Genomic DNA, 20,581 nt, shown 5'->3' with positions numbered 1-20,581 from the left:
CTCCCAGCCTTCAGTCGCCCCACCTTCTCTATCTGCAAGCTAGCGTACGCCCACACGTCAAAATCTAACTTTATCCAAATCAGTTTCTCCCACTTTCTCGGCCTTTCATATTTCAAGCGCTCTCCCTTCGCAATGGAACATTTTTTTTTTTTTTTTTTTAGGTCCTCGCCATTGGTGACAGGTCCTGCCAGAGTAAACTAACTACTGGGTACCTGGTCTGCCTCCACGAGGCGAAGTGCGGGCAACGTCGGGCCTCATAAGAGGTCTGAAGGCTAAATGGCCAGAAGAACAACGGTACATGACATTACACACCAAGATCCACACACTTTTAAATTTTTGGCCTTTACAGTGTACAGTATCACCTGACAACGTAAACTAGGCGGAGATGGGGGAAATCCCTGGTTCCGCTTGACCCTAAACACACTTTACACTTTACCTAAACATCATTGCTGACCAGGTACACCCTTTCATGGCAACGGTCTTCCCCTCTGGCGGTGCCGTCCTTCAGCAGGATAATGCGCCATGCCACACCGCCCGGATTGTTCGAGACTGGTTCGCGGAAAATGAGAAAGACTTCCAGGTATTTCCCCAGCCATCAATCCCATCGAGCATCTGTGGTTTGTGTAGGAACAGCAACTCCGATCTGCGGAGTCTCCACCGCGGACCTTACAGGAGCTGGCGCATTATGACCCGCGTAGTCCATGCGCCATTAAACCTCAATACAAACAAACAAACAAACCTTACAGGAGTTAAAGGATCTGCTGGTTACGTGTTGGTACCAGATACAACAAGACACATTCAGAAATCTTGTAGCGTCCATGCCTCGCCGGGTACGAGTTGTTTGGTTGCACGTGGAGGACCAACATCATATTAGGTAGGTGGTCATAATGTTTTGGCATATACTTGATTATTTAAAAATGAATTATATTGATTAACATTCCGTTTCGTAAAATTTTGCCTAATGACTCCCGATGTCATTAGATAAGATAAATGTTTGTTTAATTTTGTTAATATTTCTTTCATATGGTGCCCATAGTCCTTCCTGTCTCTTAAGTAGGCTGTTATGAGATGATATTCTTTGATTCGCCATTTTTTTTTTTTTTTTTTTTTTTCTTCAGTATCTTGTACACTTGATCACGGACACTCATCGATGGCAACTGTTCAGTTGCCATCGATGTTAGTCATAACTTTGTGATCACTGAATATTTCTAGTTGCTATTGATTTCTATAATCTGAAAATCTGCAAGAATAATTTATTCATACATAATAAAAGTGAATATACTGGTGCAAATGGCGAAATAACAATCGAAAAAGACTGGCCATAAATAAATAAATAATAAAGAATTAAATAAAAAAAATAAATAAATGGAGGAACAATATGTCTAAAAAATGAAAAGAATAACACAAAACTCGTTTTGTGAATGGCATCGGTTAAAAAGGCGTTTAAGCACGAGGAATAGTGTGCGTGTGTACATGTCAGGTCTGTGACTTGCCTCACTTACACGTTCAAACGCCTACCATCGATCTACACCAGCAGACAACGGCCCACACACACACTAATCGATGACCAGTCAATGACAGAGTTCTGCCAAGTAAAGCTACATTGGGGTTTTCCACGTATGAGGATGGTGCCGAGTTGCGTGTGCATATTGCTCGCAGGAATCGAATTTGTCAGAAGCAGTATTGTTACTTCTTTCTAAGCAGTGTGCAACCGAGAAATGCTGAAGAGCGTGAATTTAGAAATTTACAGAAAAATTCTTAAAATTAACATCTAAAGCATTAGTTTGTACGTATCGATGAAACAACTTCAATGGAAATCGAGCATTAAGCATATAGGCAGTAACATAACGAGGAGGGGAGGCCAGTCACCCTGGGCGCTGGTACGATGGACTACACTCGCGCTACACTATCTGCACGTAGCTGACGAGCGAATACGTGAAGCCTACGGGAGGGGAAGAATTGTAACGAGATCTTGCCTTTGGTACCAAATTCCTAGCTGCGATACAACATACATATCTTTCACGCATACCTGATATGCAAGAAAGATAAAAATTAAATATCTCTACGAACTTACGCAATAAACAACTCCTAATGTGGCGCTGATGCGCATTCACTTTATTATTTATTGATCGTTGATATCAGAAATTGTTTTAGGCACAGATTGCGAGCGATATTTAATTCGAGAGATAATATGTCATCTCGTAAATGTAGCCCTGTCCTCAACCAGTGGCTATTTGGGAGAAAGAGCGAGAGACCTGTGCTTATGGCAGCCCGAGCCCACAGCACTACTGAGATTTTAAAATTATACGGACAACAGAGGAATAAATGTGCATCCACTGTAACTCCCTATAATTTGATGCCCGTCTATTGATTTAATCCGCACCCTTTCGTGGGTTTACGTCTGCAAACACGTAATATGGGAAGTAAATTACCTAAGCTATAAATGCTGATTAAAAAAAAAAAAAAAAAAAAAAGACGAAGCAAAAATTCGATGGATATAAAAGTTCTGAGCTACAGCGTAGAATTAAATAAATATTATTCAATATTTATTAATATTAAATGAAATTAAATATTATGCAACAACTGCATCCGAAAGAATGCAATTGTTGAATAATAACCACCGCCAGAAGGCGTGGCTTCCTACTCCCGGAAACTTGAATGTTTCATCCCGAAAAAGAGGAAACCAATAACACAATGCGCCGTTTATATACACAATACTGTGAGTCCTCGTGACCTTAGCTGCCTTGACGCAACTAACCTCGCGTTTAGTCGCTGAGGTCACTAAAGCCACGAGTATTCAAGAAATTCCGCCTTTAAACTGCGCGTATTCTATGATCGGCATTCCTATTTTACGAGATTAAAAAATGCGAGTAACAGGGGAAGACGGGGGAATATGACTCTCGCCTGAGGCTGAGATTGTCACAATGAGGCAGAAACCCATAAAATTTCCTTCCATCCAGACGGAATTCTACCTCTTTTCCACATGGGGAGAACAACAATCGTTTCCACATGGCCAGCCGCGAGGGCTGCATGTATAGTCATTCCTACAGATATTACGAACAGTATACGAGTACTTGATATTTCAAGAAGTGAATTATTTTCCAAAGTTAACAGACTGTATTTAAGAACTTCAATCGTGGTACATCCTCTCCATATAAATTATTTCTAAATAAATACTAATTCCTGTCAAACAATGCACTAAGTTAATCTCTGGTGATAATGATAATAAACGTTAGAATAAGTTATTTCATTCTAACATTTATTGCCAATATTTTAATGTTCATATTTCCTAGTGAACTATTTTCATTTTAAATAGTACATAACAATAACAATAGTATAACATTATTACTCTATTTTTTGTGTTGTTTTTTTTTCCCCTTCTATTTTGATAAAAATGACTAAGCTGGGAAAAAGACTTATTGTATCCTTTTAAATGATGAATTTCAGAAGAGAATTTTCTATTAAAGAATTTTCGTTGGTAAAACAAAACGTTGTGGATGATCCATCTCATTCATGATTCATTGCCTGGATAATCTGGGTATATCATGGACGAATGCAACGAAATGACTTGCCAGAAAAGTACAACTTTCTTGAAAAGGAACCAAGTTTTTACTGCGAAAAGAAAACACTTGTAGATGCCTGTAGGGGATCTCCAAGGAAAAATAGCGCTTGTTGTTATTTTTTATCGCTACTTGCGATGAGCGCCATTTTCCTTTTTAGTTGGAATAAAATGCTAAATGGATATTTCTAGTGGGTAATTTGTCTTCTTTAGATAGTAGATCCTTTGCAACTAAGAATTTCGTGGATGGATATTCCCCAAGGCATGCATTGTGCTAAACAAGATCCTTCTAATTCGTTGTGCGAAAGGCTAGAGCAAATTTAAATAAAGTTAGAAAATTGGCTCCACATTTGGTTTGCAATTTTAAATAGTATATTGAGTACCAAAACTAGAAGCACTTAAAATATTTTTCCTACCAATAGCATGTTCAATACACTAAAATAATATTGCACTAATGTCGACATTTGGGATCCAACTTTTATAATGGATACCCAAATTTGAATACGACATTAGTGTAGTTTTATTTATTGATAGAAAAAAAGTTTAGGTATTTATACTTTGGCAATCAGTAAACCACTTAAAACTGCAAAAGTGGAGTCAAGTATGTAATTTGTAATTCTATTAATACGGTGTTTATTATTTGTAACTGAAACGATATTATAACTTACTGCGTAATCCTCAATGTACTTAAATTGTATAATAATTTATTATTATTCACTAATTTCCTTTTATCAGTTCAGTTCGCCGTTATTAAATCCGAAGTAATTCAATTACAAACTAATTTATAGTTAGGGTATAATGTTATAATCTTCATTTATTACAAAGACCTTTTATTCCACAAACGTATTCTTTTCGGTTTTTTTTTCCATCAACGTTTTTTTTTTTAATTTTCTTCATCGGGAATAAATGTACTTTAAACATAAGTTCCTTGTCAATGATACTTATTTGATATTTTACTGGACCAGAAATCATCAATAATCTGCTGAATATATGTTAATCCGCTTTGTTAGTTATTAAAAAAAATATTGCGCAAGTTAAATGCCTAATTTCAATAAACGTCAGTCTCGTGCCTTAATACACAATACTGCGGAAGCTTCGATAATTGCCATGCCAGCCCCAAAAACAACGAACAACCCAACGAAAAAAAAAGCTGATAACTTTAAATCATTTCAGTATTTCAAAAAACTACTATGATCTTCTTCAGATAGTAAGAAGATGGCCGCATTTAGCAAATATGAGCACGAAATCAAGAAGAGAAGAATCTTAAAGCTGTTATAGATTATATTCACTGAGATCCAACAATATGAACGAAAATATAGAATTAGCTATCTTTTCAGTTGAATATTATTATGGCACAAAACAATACAACTACCAACGACAAAACTACTAAATTTTTCGCAATCAAGGGTTAAAGACAAATCGACAGTCAGCGTACATAGTTCACCTCTACAATTAGCCACTTCTCTCATTTCTCCACATTCGCCATATTCCTATAACGAAAAGTGTGTTTTACTGGTGTTATGTTAAACACTCTTAGAGTTATCTGCTTGGACAGAGACTGGAAAACTAACTTCTAACTATATTCGCTCAGGAATATATGTTTGCAATAGCGGCTATTTCCACAGCTTATCTGGAAGGCGTCAGGAAGGACATCCGGCAGTAAAATTTACGTTCCAGTCATCATCGGCAAACCCCAAGGCTATCTGTAAATGAACTGGCAACATAAAGAAGTACCTTTATCGTGGTTTCCAAGTTTAGTAGAATTTCATGAATTCTCATTGTGACCGTTTACGAAGAGGAAATGATGTCTTGTATGCACACTCACATCACTATAGTCAGGTAATATCATTATTTATTCCCTTACTTCAATATTTCTTCGGAAATAAAAGAAGAGAAGGAAAGAAGGAGAAAAATGCAAACAAAAACGTTATGAACCACGAATGAGCAATGCAAACAATCTGGGGTGTAAATCTTTCCCGTCTCTCCTGGGTCTACCTTCCCTTAAATCTGTATAGGGACGTATTAATGAATCATTACCAGTATGGTAGCCGAGGTCAGTATTCTGTAGTCGCTGAGTTTCTACGTGAAACTAGCTTCCGCCTAATGCCCTATTACCATAGCAACGGCCAGCACAATACGATGACAGTGAACTCCTATCTCAGAGCCAAAAAGGAACAGCAGCACGGTTGTGGTTTTATGCACAAAAACAGTCCGGTTTACTGATTTCCTAGTTTATAATTTCCTGTAATAAAGCAGCTTATGATTTAAAAGCGACTTATGCTTATTAAAAATGTTTGTAAGATTTTTCCCTATTTATTAACATTAATATAACTTATTAAAAATTCACGGATGACGAAGCAATGTTTGTAAAAATTTTTAAATATTGGTGTGATACATTTATGTAAAGCTTTTCAGGTAGGTTATGCTGAACTGTTCGAGAAAGTATTTAAAAATATTAATTTCCTTTTGTCAGCAAACAACACCTCCTAGCCTAGTAAATGCAAATATCCCTTTTAGAACGATAGCGATCGTCTTACACTAAACAAAGTTATACGCATGCATGTTAGAGATGCATCTAATGCTTCTAAATTCTTTAAAAAAAGTAGTTCTAAAGATGCATTTCTTTCAATCTAAAATTTTAGTACTTTATTGTTTATTTGTAGTAAGTTTAGAATTTATTTTTAGTAATTCGTTTTAATTTAAACATCATTAATATTTCATTCTAAACTCTTCAATACTTGTTAATTCAGAATTTCATCCCTCCCTGCTTACTCCAAAAACTAACTTCCCTGTACTTCACTCCCTCTGTTAAATGTATCCAGATTTAACGGAGTGAGTGAAGTAAATGGTCCTGCTACACTTCTTTTAAGGTTTCATCAATTCTTTTCATAGCTGAAATTTGCCGATAGAGGATTATCTTTCACGTTTTGCAATCAGTCTACTTAGATCTGCATTTATTTATTTCTGTGTTTTGCCGAAAAAAAAAAAGAGTTACAGTACTCTGCTGGAGTGGAACTGAACTGTTATCCATAATTAAAAAGGCTTAGTTACAATCAGATAGTTGCTATAAGCAGCAACCGATGTGCAGAGATAAGTAATCTGTCCACGTGCTTCGAGTCAAAGCACTTAGACGAGTTAATTGGACGAGAACAGATGCGTCCCCATGAACGAAACAAGCATCTCATCAGTCACGTTATCATCCTGGGTATCTGACTTTTTTTTCTTAACTTCTATGCCTGGAATCTGTTTCAAAAGTTCAAGTGGCAATATACAAGTTGCCAGGTCTTGGAAATCGTAGTCGTATCTGTTTCCGTAAATCCATTAATACGTCTTGCAGCGAAGAGCAGTTTCTTTGTGCTTAAATATATTTCATTTTATACCGTGGGACAATTACGTGAACTCAGAAATTTATAAGAGCTAATTGCTAGGCTGATGTAATATCATATACTTCTAGATGGATATATAGTATTACGATTTATAAGAAGCTGAGTTCTCGCTCTGCTTGCCTATCTGAGGAAGAAAATTCCTGCAACCTCCGAGACGTCTCGATTCTAGATCTTTTTAGGGTAGCAAATGAATTCTTTTGGCGAACTGCCAAAATAATTCATTTTCTAGAGATGGATTAGAACCCGATGTCACTTACTTTGGTGTCATGAGCTTCACCCCGCCCATCACAGTCTTCTGATTCAGTTATATTACTGAGACAACGTCTCGTTGTCATTATAAAATACATTTAGCCATAACTTTTCAATTTAGCTTTCGCTTCAATACATTCTCAACCTAAGAATATAATCGTGCACTTTCAAACTTCAAGAGACTAATTCTTCTCACTCTACGTATAAGAGAAGATCGGTTATGTCGTTTAAAATTTTCATTTAATCCATTATGTTTCTGCAATTATAATTCATCTACGTGCCACTAGTGTTGATTGATTCTCAGAAAGTGAGAAATCATAATAAATTTAGTTCACCAGTTGATTTTTTTAACAGCTTAAAATTCCTTTAATAAGAATATCTTTAATCTAAAACATTTCACATGTTTTAATATGTACTGTACTACACAATACAAATACTTATAACAGTGAAGTGGCAATGCACTTATACGGAGCAATATGGCCTTAGTTGCTAATGCTCCTAAAAACCAAATAACAACAATAACAACGCACTTATTTCGACAAATACCCAGTATGTTTGACAAGAAGCGAATGCTGCTGCTTCTGTCTGATCAATGGTTCAAATTACGATAGGTGAAACCGGAACCCTCGCGGCCTGTAATATGGCCATTTAACCCTGTAAGCCACACAAAATGCTGTTCACATGGAAACATCCAAGCAATAAGTTCCTTTAGATTTTTTTTTTTTGAAAAATCGTAATTAAGCATTAACTAATAACACAAAATCAATTTTTATTTACTTACCTATCAGGAAATTGTAATTCTAATATTACCAGCGGATAGTTTTGCTGATTAATAAGCTTTATTATAAAGACAGCTTACAAAGTCTAGTGGCTTTAACGAACTGGGGTAACCGAAAGTATGATTACATATTTTGAGTAGGTGTAAGTAAAGCAGTACTCTTATCCGTGTAGGTGGAAATGTGGGCGTAAAATGACTTTTGTAGGAGTGATCCATCTAGTTTTTTTTTTTTTTTTTTTGTGTGTTATATTGTGTGTTATCTCTCTCTCTCTCTCTCTGTTTATTCATATTAGAATATTATGCTATTTTATACCATATTATGTATTAAATTGAGTGCCTACTCTCTCTATATCATAAATTACATGCATATAAGAGGCAGCGTTATTCTGTTTCCGAAAGTAAAGAACTGAAGTTAAATTTTAAATATCGTGCAAACCAAAAGAGACAAATTTTTACTCGTTAGCACAGCAAGCAATGAAGAAAATATCTCAAATCTTCACAAGAGAAATTAATATTTTAATGGTAAATGTTTAAAAAACGAGGGAAAAAAATTATGAGTGCACTGAAATGCAAAACACAGTATACTAATCCTTAGTAAACAAAGCAAAACAGATCCTGTTTTGCTTTGTTTTTTTTTTTTATTTAATTAGAAACACAAGGGCATTAATTGAATTTCCCCATAATTGTAATTAATATGCTTGTATTTCAGTTTAATACAATTAGTGCGTTTACATTGTAAAATAAATTAAATAATTATACCCAAAATGATGCAAATAATATATTTTAACATAAAAAATTACAAAAACCCACTAAACTTAAGGAAACAGGATATAGACTTTTTATAAACAATTATCCTATGATTGTTAATTATTGACGCTTAGTAGGCAGGTTCATACATATTGAACGACTATATCTTCAGTGACTTGAAGTGGTTTTTAGGCGCGTTAGCATATGGTAAAACGCCTATTGTATTCACTTCTTGTTTGTCCATCTGTGTGTTCTCACTTAATAACTCGACTGCTAATGGCTCTTTTAGAAAGAGTTGTCAAGCAATCCCCAATTTCATTAAAATTGGACCAATAAAAATTATTATTTCTTTATCCATCCGCCTGTAATAACTCGACTCCAAGTGTATGGATTTTCATAAAATTTTACGTTTGGCTCTATTTCAGAACGATTTGTCGACCCTTTTTAAAGTTCGCTGAACTGGAACTAACAGAAGTCCAGCAATTATTATTATTATATATATATTTTTTTCATACATATCATATAGACTATCCATATACCGTGTATTGCAGCTGAAACACTGAATATTGTTTGTTGCTGTATGCTGAGGAATGAATGGACAATATAGAAAATGCGCACAAACGAAATGCTCTCGACTCGCGCATAAAAGTCGTTGTTTTGTCATGATTTTTCTTTATAAATTTTGAATTATATTATTGCTATCCCCTAACGCGCCTGAAATATAATGCAATGTTTGTAACAACTTTTTTAGTTAAACCGTACTAATTTAATTAATATTGTTTATTTTAAGAAACACATTTATTATAAATGTGCTGTTTTTAAAAAGTTGTTTTCTAAAAAAAAAAAAAAAAAAAGGATGAAAATCCGTGTCATGGAACATCGGCGGAAAATAGGTAGCATGCTCCCCCTAAAACCCGCTAACCCTTCAGAAACTTGGTACTCAGCTGCGCTGTGATTTGATGAACTGTCGACTTTGCATGCACGACGCTGTGAGTGCTGCTTAGCAATTAGGGGTAAATACACGAGGGGTTAATTTCAGTAGAAAGGCATGGGAAAGCATTTTATTAATTTTCTTCACCACTACGCAGCGTAAATACTGCCAGTGGTAAGCATACCATTCGTTAGCAACAATACAACAATTCTATGAAATTCTGGATCTAGAGATGGTGCTGGTACAAACCATTAGCTGACTTCTACTGCAGCGCTCTCCAGCCATGCCAGCATAGTTAGAGAGCTCTTGCATTGAGCATTATAAAACAAAGTTTCTTAGCGGAAATTGCATATTAGGAGAATCTCGTTCCTGGACTGCAAATCACCAAAGGTTCTCTGTTGAACATATGCAGATAAAATAAAAGGAAATTTTCTGTTGTACTCCGGGACGACTACACGCTCAGAGGAATTCACAAGATAGAGAATACAAGAAACAGCACCACATTTAGCAGTCACGGGCTGAAACATCAGTCACTTTGAGTGAATGGTGTTTCAAGTATCAGTTCCCATCTAGATTTTAGGGATTTTCGCAGTATGTTCCGCCACAATTTTTACTATTGACAATTGAGTAACGGTAAGGCAAGAGAGAATCACTCAGTTGAAGTTTTTTTTTTTTTTTTTTTACAATTTCGGAACTCTGAAATATCATAGCAGCACTTTTTTGAAAACATATGCAATAAATCATAGTTACTGTAACGTCGGGAACAGTTTAAAATTTTCAAAATTTGTAGAGTTGTAACTTCAGTATATTTGGTTCAGCCACAAATTGCTAGACATCCGTTTTATGAAATGTCGAGCATTTGCTTTTTCCTAATTTTTCTGAGCCGAATTTACGTCTAGACATTCTAGGATCTAAAAAAACTCCGAGCCCAAGTCCTGCTGCATTAATTAGATGTTCGCCTCCCCTATTTGCATCAATGAGATTTTATTTTGAAATTAGGCTAATTTAAACGGTTATTTCAGTTCCATTACATGCTTACAATCATTATACCTTTTAAATAAAAGTGGTATGTAATGACTGTAAGCATTATTATTTTAAATTTTTAATCGAGCCTCTTTTGAGTGAGGGGAGGATGTACAGAGAGTGTCTATAGTTATTATATGGATAATTTGTCTAAGGCTCTCTCTCAGTTTGAAATTTTATCCACCCTCGATACACACTGTTTAGACTTCTTATACTACAGATTTAAATAAATCTTTAAAATTTAAAAAACTTGCCGTAGTGAAAATTTGACCCAGAAGTGCCAAATTTGTACTACGGCAAGTTTTCTTCCTGGTCCCTGATTAAATAATGATGCCATCAAAAATCTATCAAGGTAATGACACTGTATTATGAATAAATAATACTTTTCTCGAAAGGCAAGTGCCTTTTTATTTGTATTGCAATATTGAGGCAACTCGTGATATCGTGATGATGGTGCTGCATGTGATGTGCTATTATGGAAAATTCTTATTTTCTCAGAAGAAAAAGTATACATAAGCACTGTATTAAGAGAAATTCTAGCATTTCTCTTAATTCACTCTTTATTATTGACTAGTTCTGTACCGTTATTTGTATAAAAATACGAACAATAAAATGATAAATCTTCTCTACTATCTCATTATTCTTCTATATTTCTATTACTTAATCCCTGTTGATTTATAATATAATAGAATATAGGAATTATCGAGCACTTAATAGCTCTCAATTATCAAAAAAAAATTGTTATTCCTCATACTCTTATCAGTTTCGCTCCGGTTATCCCATTTCCTATATATATTTCTTAATTTCAAACATTTCTCTTGGTTTTGGGTTTTTTTTCTTTCATTTTTAATCTCTTACTTAACATAACATTTGTTTTTGGTTTTTTATCTCTTTCCCTCTGTGTTATTTGCCATTTCCTTTGCCCTTCTTCATTTTATCTTCCTCTTGTATATTTTTTCCTATATTCTATTTGTTTCATTTTTCAAAGAAATAAAACAAATTTCTTTCCCATTCTCGATATTTTTATTCTTTTTTTACTATCTTATATCTTAGTTCTCTAATTTTTTTATATTTTTGAAGAAAACTGTAGTTCGTACATAACGTTATTGTTTTATAATAATTTCAAAAGAAAGAATAAAGATTCTTCCGAACATCTCATCTTTGCAATATTAAAGTTCGATGAACTCGCTTTTTCTATCCTAAAAATGGGTCACTCAGCCATCAATGTTGCAAGGACAAGAGTGAGTCCTTGTGTAATCTTATCACAATAAAGCGCTTTCTGCTATTATAAAACTTTGTTTACCGATACGGCAAACAGAAAAATGTGGGCGTAGACCACCTTCATAAAACTTGTCATCTTCCCCTATAAAAAAAAAAAAACTTCAGATGTAACGATTTGCACTGTGGTCTTTCCGACTACAGAAATGGCGAAAGCTTCATTATAAGAATAGCCAACAAGTTTAAGTAGGCAAATGAACTGGTAAATAAATATTGTATGTGCAAACACACAGTAATTCGAAAGCAAAGCAATATTTTAAGAAGCCTTCATTCGAATTTTTAAAAAAATTCTGTTCTGCAGTATGTTAACAATGTAGAAAATAATTCTCCGATGCGAGCATCATCTGGAATCATAAAATATGCTCAGTCTTATTTATTGTTGCGGCATTCTTGGTATAAACATGACACTTAGGATGCTAATTACACAAATTCTGGATACTTTATAACCAAACTTTGACACCTCAACTTAATATACCAGCAAAGAAATACCAACCATTATAACGTATGCTCACTTTAATTTTTATGAACTAAAATATTTATTACAGGAAATTAAATGTGGACCTCTACATTTCAACATGTAAGCTTTCTTTTACTTCATGAAATTTTTGTAACAAATCTTTTCTGTTCAATGATGCTCACGGAGTCTATCTGGAAAATGTACATTGTTGCAAAACTGCTGGACTTCATTATTTGATATAGGATGTAGTGATACATTGATTTAACCCCCCCCCCCCCCCCCGATTTATAAAGTCTCAAGTCTCTCTCTCAGCTAAAAAACGATTTCGTGTTCGCTCAAAATTTGTATTGAAATCTGACTTCTTGGTTTGTTTTTAATTCAAGGAAGAAAAAACCAATTGTGGAAACTGTACCAAGTATTTCTAACTAGTACGAAGCAATCAAGCTGGATCAACTTTTGAACTGCGAAATAGCAGTATGCCTTTGATAACACTATATTATATTACACTATTAGAAAAAATAATAATAAACGATAGGATTATTGACACAGTGGCTAGCTACTTTTTATTTTCGAATGATACCAGTGATTGTTTAGGCCAGTTGATGTCTAGCGAATATCTTTCACGACACGATTGCAACCTATTACCTAAATCAAAATTTTCGATTAATGTAATCAGATCATTAAAATTATAATCTTATCAGTATTAATGCAATAAGAATGCAAAAAAAAAATTCATCTGGAGTCGCTAAAAGTATTAATTAACAATTAATACTTTCAGCTTTACAGACCTTTACTCGTGCACAACGGTCGAACTTGAATTTTTGAGCTTGTTTATAAATCTATTAGCCTTAATTATGCGAAAATCACTATTAATAAATGTATATTTGTACATTTACTAATAACTATTTGAATGCATTTTGATTTATTATGAATGCATAAATACATATTTATACATTTACTAATAACTGCTTTCACATAATTAAAGGCTAACACGTTCATAAACAAAGTTCAAAAATTAGCAATTCCAATGTAAATAATCGTTGATTAATTATTAACGCTAGAAACCTCTTCAACATATTTTATATTATATGTATGGACAGAGTACGCAGGATGTTGGCATGTAATTGTATTTTGGCCCTCTTTGCTTCTTTGTAATTCTGCATCTGATAATACAATATGCTTCTAGAGTTTTTACTTATCACTTGTGCTCAATTAGTTATGGAATATTACGATTTTCGCAGTACCAGCAAAGAAATACTCTAGAAATGCAAATAAATACTCTAGCTACTTTTAGTTAGGAACAATCTCTTCAGGACATTAAAGTTTATTGAAGAAGCACTATGTTATAGATAGTTAAGTTCGTTGCCTCTACACTCTACAAAATAATAACAATGATAAATGAAATTAATTCGTTTGTTCATTCATTCACAATAGCAATTCATAATGGGAAAAAATAATAAATGAAGCAGAACCAGAAAAATATCTGGATATTATTGGTAAATATATACCTTTATTTTAGTCTGACTATAAGCTGTTTATTTAAAACTGTTCATATAAATAGCATTGTTAATTAAGTTCCTCGATTCATACTTTCTCGTTTTTGGCGTTTAAGGATTACTATTTATATTTTAAAATAAAAGAGAGAGCGTAATTAAACAATATCAATTGGTTTTTATAAAGTAACATTTCTAATTATATTTTATTTAAAAGAAATCAATCGCATTAATTCTAAATGCTTAAAATAATTATTAATTTTATGGTGCATAAAGAAAAAGATTATTTTATTACACTAATTTCTATAACATTGCATTTAGAAAAGTTATTAAAATTAGCATTGCTGTTAGCATTTAAAAATTATTACCTTAATTATTATAATTATATGTTCATTTAAAATACATAATAATATATTTCATAGAAATTGTAACGTTAAAAAATGCCACGATATTCTGCTTTTTGAATTCTTCAGTTTTATGACTGAACTTTGGAAAAAAAAAAAAAAAAAGAAAGCAAGGAACCCAGATCCCTGGTATGTCATGTGCAAAGATGGCAGACAGAAAATGCCAGTAAATCGCTACTTTTAGTTAGGAGTATCTTCGAAAAACTATTCATTCTCTCGTATTGATATTAATACTATATTAATATTATATCTTAGTATTATATCTCATTACTTATTCTTCCCCCACTTCCAACCTTTTCTGAACCCGCTCTGCCTATCCGCCCCCACGGAACAAATAAATAAAAGTGATTGACTTCTCCGATATACTAAGCCTAAACAGTTAGCAATATTATCGATAGTGCAAACTGACGACCTACCTCCAGGCGAAATCTTTACAATATGCAACCAGCAGCAAAGGAACTCTCCTTTCGCTTGGAATGGGGAGCAAGAGGAAGCTTAGATGCAAAGCTTCCGATGAACAGCCAGACGTACAACTCCCCCGATTCTTTGCATGCAACAATCTGCATATCTTAAGTGATAATATTAGGTCATGGATAGTACAATCTACTTCAGCTTCACTATTGGAAGGGGATTAGCATGCAACTGAGAGGGAGAAAAAACCTTGCTGGGAACATTTTAGATTTGCAAAAACTGGAAATTTAACTAAATTATCTAGTAGGGCAGCAAGGGAGCTAATATATAGTAGCAGACAGAAAAGGAGGCAGAATACTAACTACTTCGCTCCTAAGCCATATCTCCTTCACGGAGAACAGAACCATTACGTCATATGCGCAGTAGCGAGATATGCTATGTCACCTTGTAGCGTTTTAATTGGCTGCAGCATTTCCCGCCAAAAGAATAAGGCGAGGTACTCATTGGTGGTCCGGCAAGATAGCTCCGTGCATCTCATCTATCGTACACTGACTTAGAATGGAGGTCACGTGTTGGCCACTGTTACGACAACTCTATCGTCGTGGGGTCAAAGGATTTCCCATTACTCATTTAATAGGCAATTCGTACATTAATAAATGTTTTGTTATGTAAGAGAAAGGTGCGTGTGGATTAAAACCATAATACATTTTTAACATTTAGTTCACGAGTCATGTTCATTTGTGGTTCGTGTGATCGATTAAGTTTCTATAAATAATATATTCTTCGATAGTTCATCTGTATCAGGAATTTTCGGTGTCTGCAATTTCAGAGTTGCCTGTAAAGGTGCTTTCACTGCATGGTTTAGTTGTAGTGCACAGTAAGTACATCTACCAGTAATTGTAAGCAAACCGATTACGAAAAAAAGCAACGTAAATGGCAAATAAAAAACTTAATTGAAAGAATTTTAATATTTTTCATTCTGTGAAGTTGTTTGCATTGTCCTTCTTAAAGAATTTCGGGTTGCACGAGATTTCCGCATTGTTATTTTATTTTGAAATTAAAATAAAAATATACTAGAAAACTTACTGGTGACTAATAAGAAAAACTGACATTCGTATTGTAAGTAAATCACCAACTTTCTTATATGAGTAATATTCGTACAATTAAAGAAAAACAGCATTAGCAAAATAATATAACTTTATAGACAAGCAGGTATATTACACTGGGATATTATTAAACATCACAGGCACATAAAATCATACGAATTATAATAGGACACGCTGTTAACGAGTAATACTGTAATTTTAATGCTCAGATATTGCGATAAATTAAAATATCCTAAGAAGCTTGTATTTTGTGAGATAGAAATTGTAGTCGGTCTTTGAACTTTGCAGTCGAAGACGATGAACTTTCCGGTCCAGGCGAAGATAAATGATTAACAATCTAAAAATAGACGATTACATGCGATGTGTTTGCAGCTCTACCTGCACTGACCTAGTAGGATGACTATAGCAGAATGGATGCTATCGAGTGAAAGTACACAGATTCAACCACGAAGCAGCAACAATGCAAATCAGAAGTTGTGGAAAGGAGAGAGAGAGAGAGAGAGAGAGAGAGAGAGAGAGAGAGAGAGAGAGAGATCAAATAGCCTGATAAGTAATCATGTATAAAGCAAGAAGAGATTACGATCCCGCCTTGAGACCTAAGTATATCAAAATGGAAATGAAATTTCATAATCTTGTGACTATACTCGAAATTGGACAACGTTTTTGATTACGAATATAGATAACTTTTCGTATTTCAACTTATCGATAACATCAAAGATTTTTTTTTATTTTCATATTCTTGTTATTATATATGGAAAAACTTTAAAAAAAACTTTAGGGTTTTTTTTTTCTGTGAAATTATGTTTTGCTTATGTAGTACTAGAAAATCTTATTACTTGGTAAAATGCATTAACATCTCCTTAATCAAGGAATGTCTTTGGATTCATAAAATTATTTACGTACATTTCGCAATCAATCGGTTCTGGAAAGTTAATTTGATGCAGGCTTTTTCAATCCAGTTCTTAAAGTTGCTAAATTTAGTTGTTCTTAACCGGGGTGTGAGGGTAAGGGAGAAGGGAAGAGGGGATGATGCTCAGCTTATAAGTCATAAACACAAAACATACTAAAACAACATTGAATTTCCAATCATAAATTTAGAGCAGCAATACGCAATATTATCTTGAGAGTTGCAGGGGAGGGGATAAAAGGGTTAAGAACCCCCTGCGTTAAATAACCTCTATTCTTCGGTATAATCTCATTTTGGAGAATTTTCGGAAATTATTCAGAGAATAATCTGAGAATATTCACCGGAATATCAACGCCTGCAATACGAGTTCTTAAAAAGATCAAAAGCAAACCTACTGAAAAGTTTGATAACAGACAAATCAAAGGTATAAAAAAAATAATTGTTGGATTCCGTTATAGGAGGAGATAATGAACGAGGAAATAAATAATATATCTTTTTCTGAGCTATAAGGGTTCAAACAAATATCTATCTAACTATCTATCTATCTATCTATATATATATATATATATATATATATATATATATATATATATATATATAAACAGGAGGGACGAAAAGAGCCAACTAGAAGAAACCCAGTTATTCAGTCACGTGTGAAACGGTAATATATTAGGGTCACATCCCAGCTCCTCTCGATCTTTGGTGCATAGCTCGACAGCCAGTAAGGAGACTACCAATTCTCTGGGACTTAAATAACCAATTCTAAGAAAGAAGGGTAAGTCTAAACGCGTAAGTCTCACTGCTTTGCGAAATATTAGTTTCTTTTGCATATATGTAATAATATTTCGTAATAACAAATTCTATATTCTTATTTTTCCATTATTTTTTTAATAAAATACATAATAAATATTGTATATGAGGTCAATCGAAAACTGGTAAATAGCAACACCTTCAATTAAAAATTTGCATTATTGCACTTATTTAAATTACTATGAGGGTATGCTGACCTCAGCGACTCTGCAAATTTCAGTTTCTGCACGAATTATATTCTGCATGCATCTTTTAAATGCAATTAGCCATTACGGTAATCGAAAATGGAATTTTATGATAAAAAATAATTCTTACCCGAACTCCCTGGCATAAATAGATCTTCGCGTTTCATTTAGACACAGTTCTAGGGTCCAAGTACTACATTGAGTCCTCTGAACGCCATAAACATGGGTTCGACGAGCGATCGATCTCACGAGCATTGAGAAGGTTGGACCCACTCTTCTCGGCAGGGGTGAACTACTGTGACAGCAAGGAGTGCTCAGTGCATTGTGTGTGTGTGTGCGCGCACGCGTGCGTGAAAAATTTTATTGCAAAAAAAATAGTATTTTAACTTTGATATAAAGTCTATAAGATCAACAAATCAGTTTTTTTTTTAAAACAGCACAGTAGACTTATTATCGTACACTCATCCTAATTTCGATGTCAGATCTAAAATTAACAAAAGGAAAACTTTTTACAATTTAAACTAACTCTGAAAAAAATTAAACTTTTTTATCCTTTAAAAAAATCTGGGAGAAGGAGTAACAGTTAAAAAAAAAGATGCATTTTTTTAAATCTTTTTTTTTAACTGTCACTCCATCTTCCAGATCAGAATTTTTTTTTAAAATCCGGGTCAACATCGACACAACATTAGCAACTCCACGAGAACACTCTGCATAACGTTATAATTAAAACTTTTTGTGGGCTTTTTTTTAAAGTATTGCTTACTTACCTATGATAGGCTTAATACCCATGAGTAGATAAAGAGTGAGAAAACACCAAATTTCCAGGGGGAAAATGCTATGAGCAGAAATCCATAATTCTGGAAGTATGTGTTTGTGGATTCAAAATAAGATTATCACATATGCAAAATAAGTATTTCAAATGTTTATTGTTGTCTCATTTCAGAGTATTTGAGGGGAGGAGCAATCTTTATTTCCAATAAAGATTGAATTGTATAATAATACATTATACAATATTATTTATTGATTCAAATGACACGACAACTACTGTGTATTCTGGCTTGTAGGCCAATACTTATGTCTAATTTTTGCCTTGAAAATTCATGCATAATCATATATTCAACGTACAAATCGACCCTTGTTTTGCAAGAGGCGGAAAAATACTGTATTTTGAGAACTCCAAGAGTAAACCGAAAAATAAAATTTTCGAGAAATTCCATGGAATTTTTTTGCCTAATGAAGAAAGTGAACATATTCTTGGTTTTAGAAAGTGTGCAACAATGATTTTCCTTCTTAATTTCAGAAACATGCGAAACAAAAATAAACTTAATGAATAGAATTACATAAAATATCTGAACAAAACTATATTGTAATGAATTGTTAATATATTAGTACAGTATTAATTCATATATTATTAGTACAGTATTAATTCATATCTTTGTAACACAGAACCCATTCTTTTAATTCAAGCTTATGACTTTACACCAGACATATAGGTCAACCTCAAAATGCTAGACGATTTTTAGTGATTCAGAGGACGACTTATACACTGGAATATACCGTAACAATAACAGTGTTCTTCGTAGAAACTTTCGTAGGATATCTCTCCGACAGCACTGGTTTGGAGGAGTCTGGATACGATGTCCGTGGTAACTGCAGTAATTTCTGAAGTCCTCTTCAATCGAAATTGTAGTTAACATCAGCTAACTTTGGCAGACGAAATAGAATTATTCCAAGTTTTTCAATTTGCATAACATGATTTTTTTTTTATAATAATAATAGCGGTGTTTAACTACTATCAAAAGCGGGCAGAGTAATCTTTATAATAGACCTTATATAGAAAATAAACTGATTAATCAAAAGGAATCTGCAAAATGAAAGGTGTGAAATTAAATAAAGGAAAGGCAATGTGTACACACATCATCAGTTTAGAATTGCATTCGTGTCTATTCATTGTTCTAGTATTTTGGTTGGAAAAGGAGAGGGAAGGTTGGAAAGCAGTGAGAAAATTTAGTCTCCAGGAGACAAATGAAATACTTTTTTTGTCTGTGGTCCACAAGATGCTATACATAACAAAGACTGCTTTCTCATTTTTTTTCTCGTACACGTTTTTTTCCCCCCATTTCTGAAAACATGCGAAACAATAACGAACTCGAAGAAAACATTGATCAGGTCTTAAAGAACAGAATTACTCATGAAAGAAATTTATTCCAGGAGTGCTTCTGAATTTAAGAGGCATCTGCACGGAATTTTACTATATTTAATTTTACTGACGTTCGGAACTCATCCTAAACACATGTCCCTAAGGTTGGGGTTGATCCGTAAACAGCACTATATTTTCCACGACAAAGTGTACAGAATGCATTTTGTTATTGTTATATAACAAGTTAACGAGACTAGTGCATTACGCTTTTGCACGGCTTATAAGGATGTTTTAAAAAAATGTGTACAGCTTTCTTATGATACTTTAGGACCTTGTCTTTTCCCTGATAGTATAATTACGAAATTAACCTTGATTGCAGTTCAGCTTATATTTTACATTCCGAATAGGCGTTTACATCAAAATTGGTCTACTGAGAAAACATTTATGCATTTTACACTATGTAAAGCTATGTATTTAACAAAAGTACTTTTTTTCTCCCTTGAACGTATCGACGCGCTTTTAATATGATTAATTTAAAGTTTCATTTCTTGGGCTAACAGTTTTTTTTTTTTTTTAATATTATATGCTGATATGCACTGTCTGCTTGATGTTATACTTAAAAAATATTATTTCAATAGATATATATATAGGCGTTCACAGAAGAAACAAGACGTGAGGGAGGGAATTCCACTCGGATTCGGAAAAAAAAAATGTTGC

General features: G+C 33.7%; 1 protein-coding gene across 1 annotated transcript in view; it reads right to left on the bottom strand.

Moving 5' to 3' along the window:
- LOC150080794 (rho GTPase-activating protein 100F-like) overlaps positions 1 to 15,102 on the bottom strand; it is a 172,117-nt gene extending 157,015 nt beyond the window's left edge. The window contains exon 1 of the mRNA XM_090382139.1: positions 14,722 to 15,102. The gene's annotated coding sequence lies outside the window, so the exon portion shown is untranslated. The remainder of the gene's footprint in view (positions 1 to 14,721) is intronic.
- Between the last annotated feature and the right edge of the window lie 5,479 nt (positions 15,103 to 20,581).

This window comes from Mastigoproctus giganteus, chromosome 9 (assembly GCF_048544385.1).
Source record: "Mastigoproctus giganteus isolate SK-2022 chromosome 9, ASM4854438v1, whole genome shotgun sequence".
Taxonomy (NCBI): domain Eukaryota; kingdom Metazoa; phylum Arthropoda; class Arachnida; order Uropygi; family Thelyphonidae; genus Mastigoproctus; species Mastigoproctus giganteus.
Note: the sequence above shows the minus strand (reverse complement) of the source record. Positions and strands in the feature narration are given on the sequence as shown.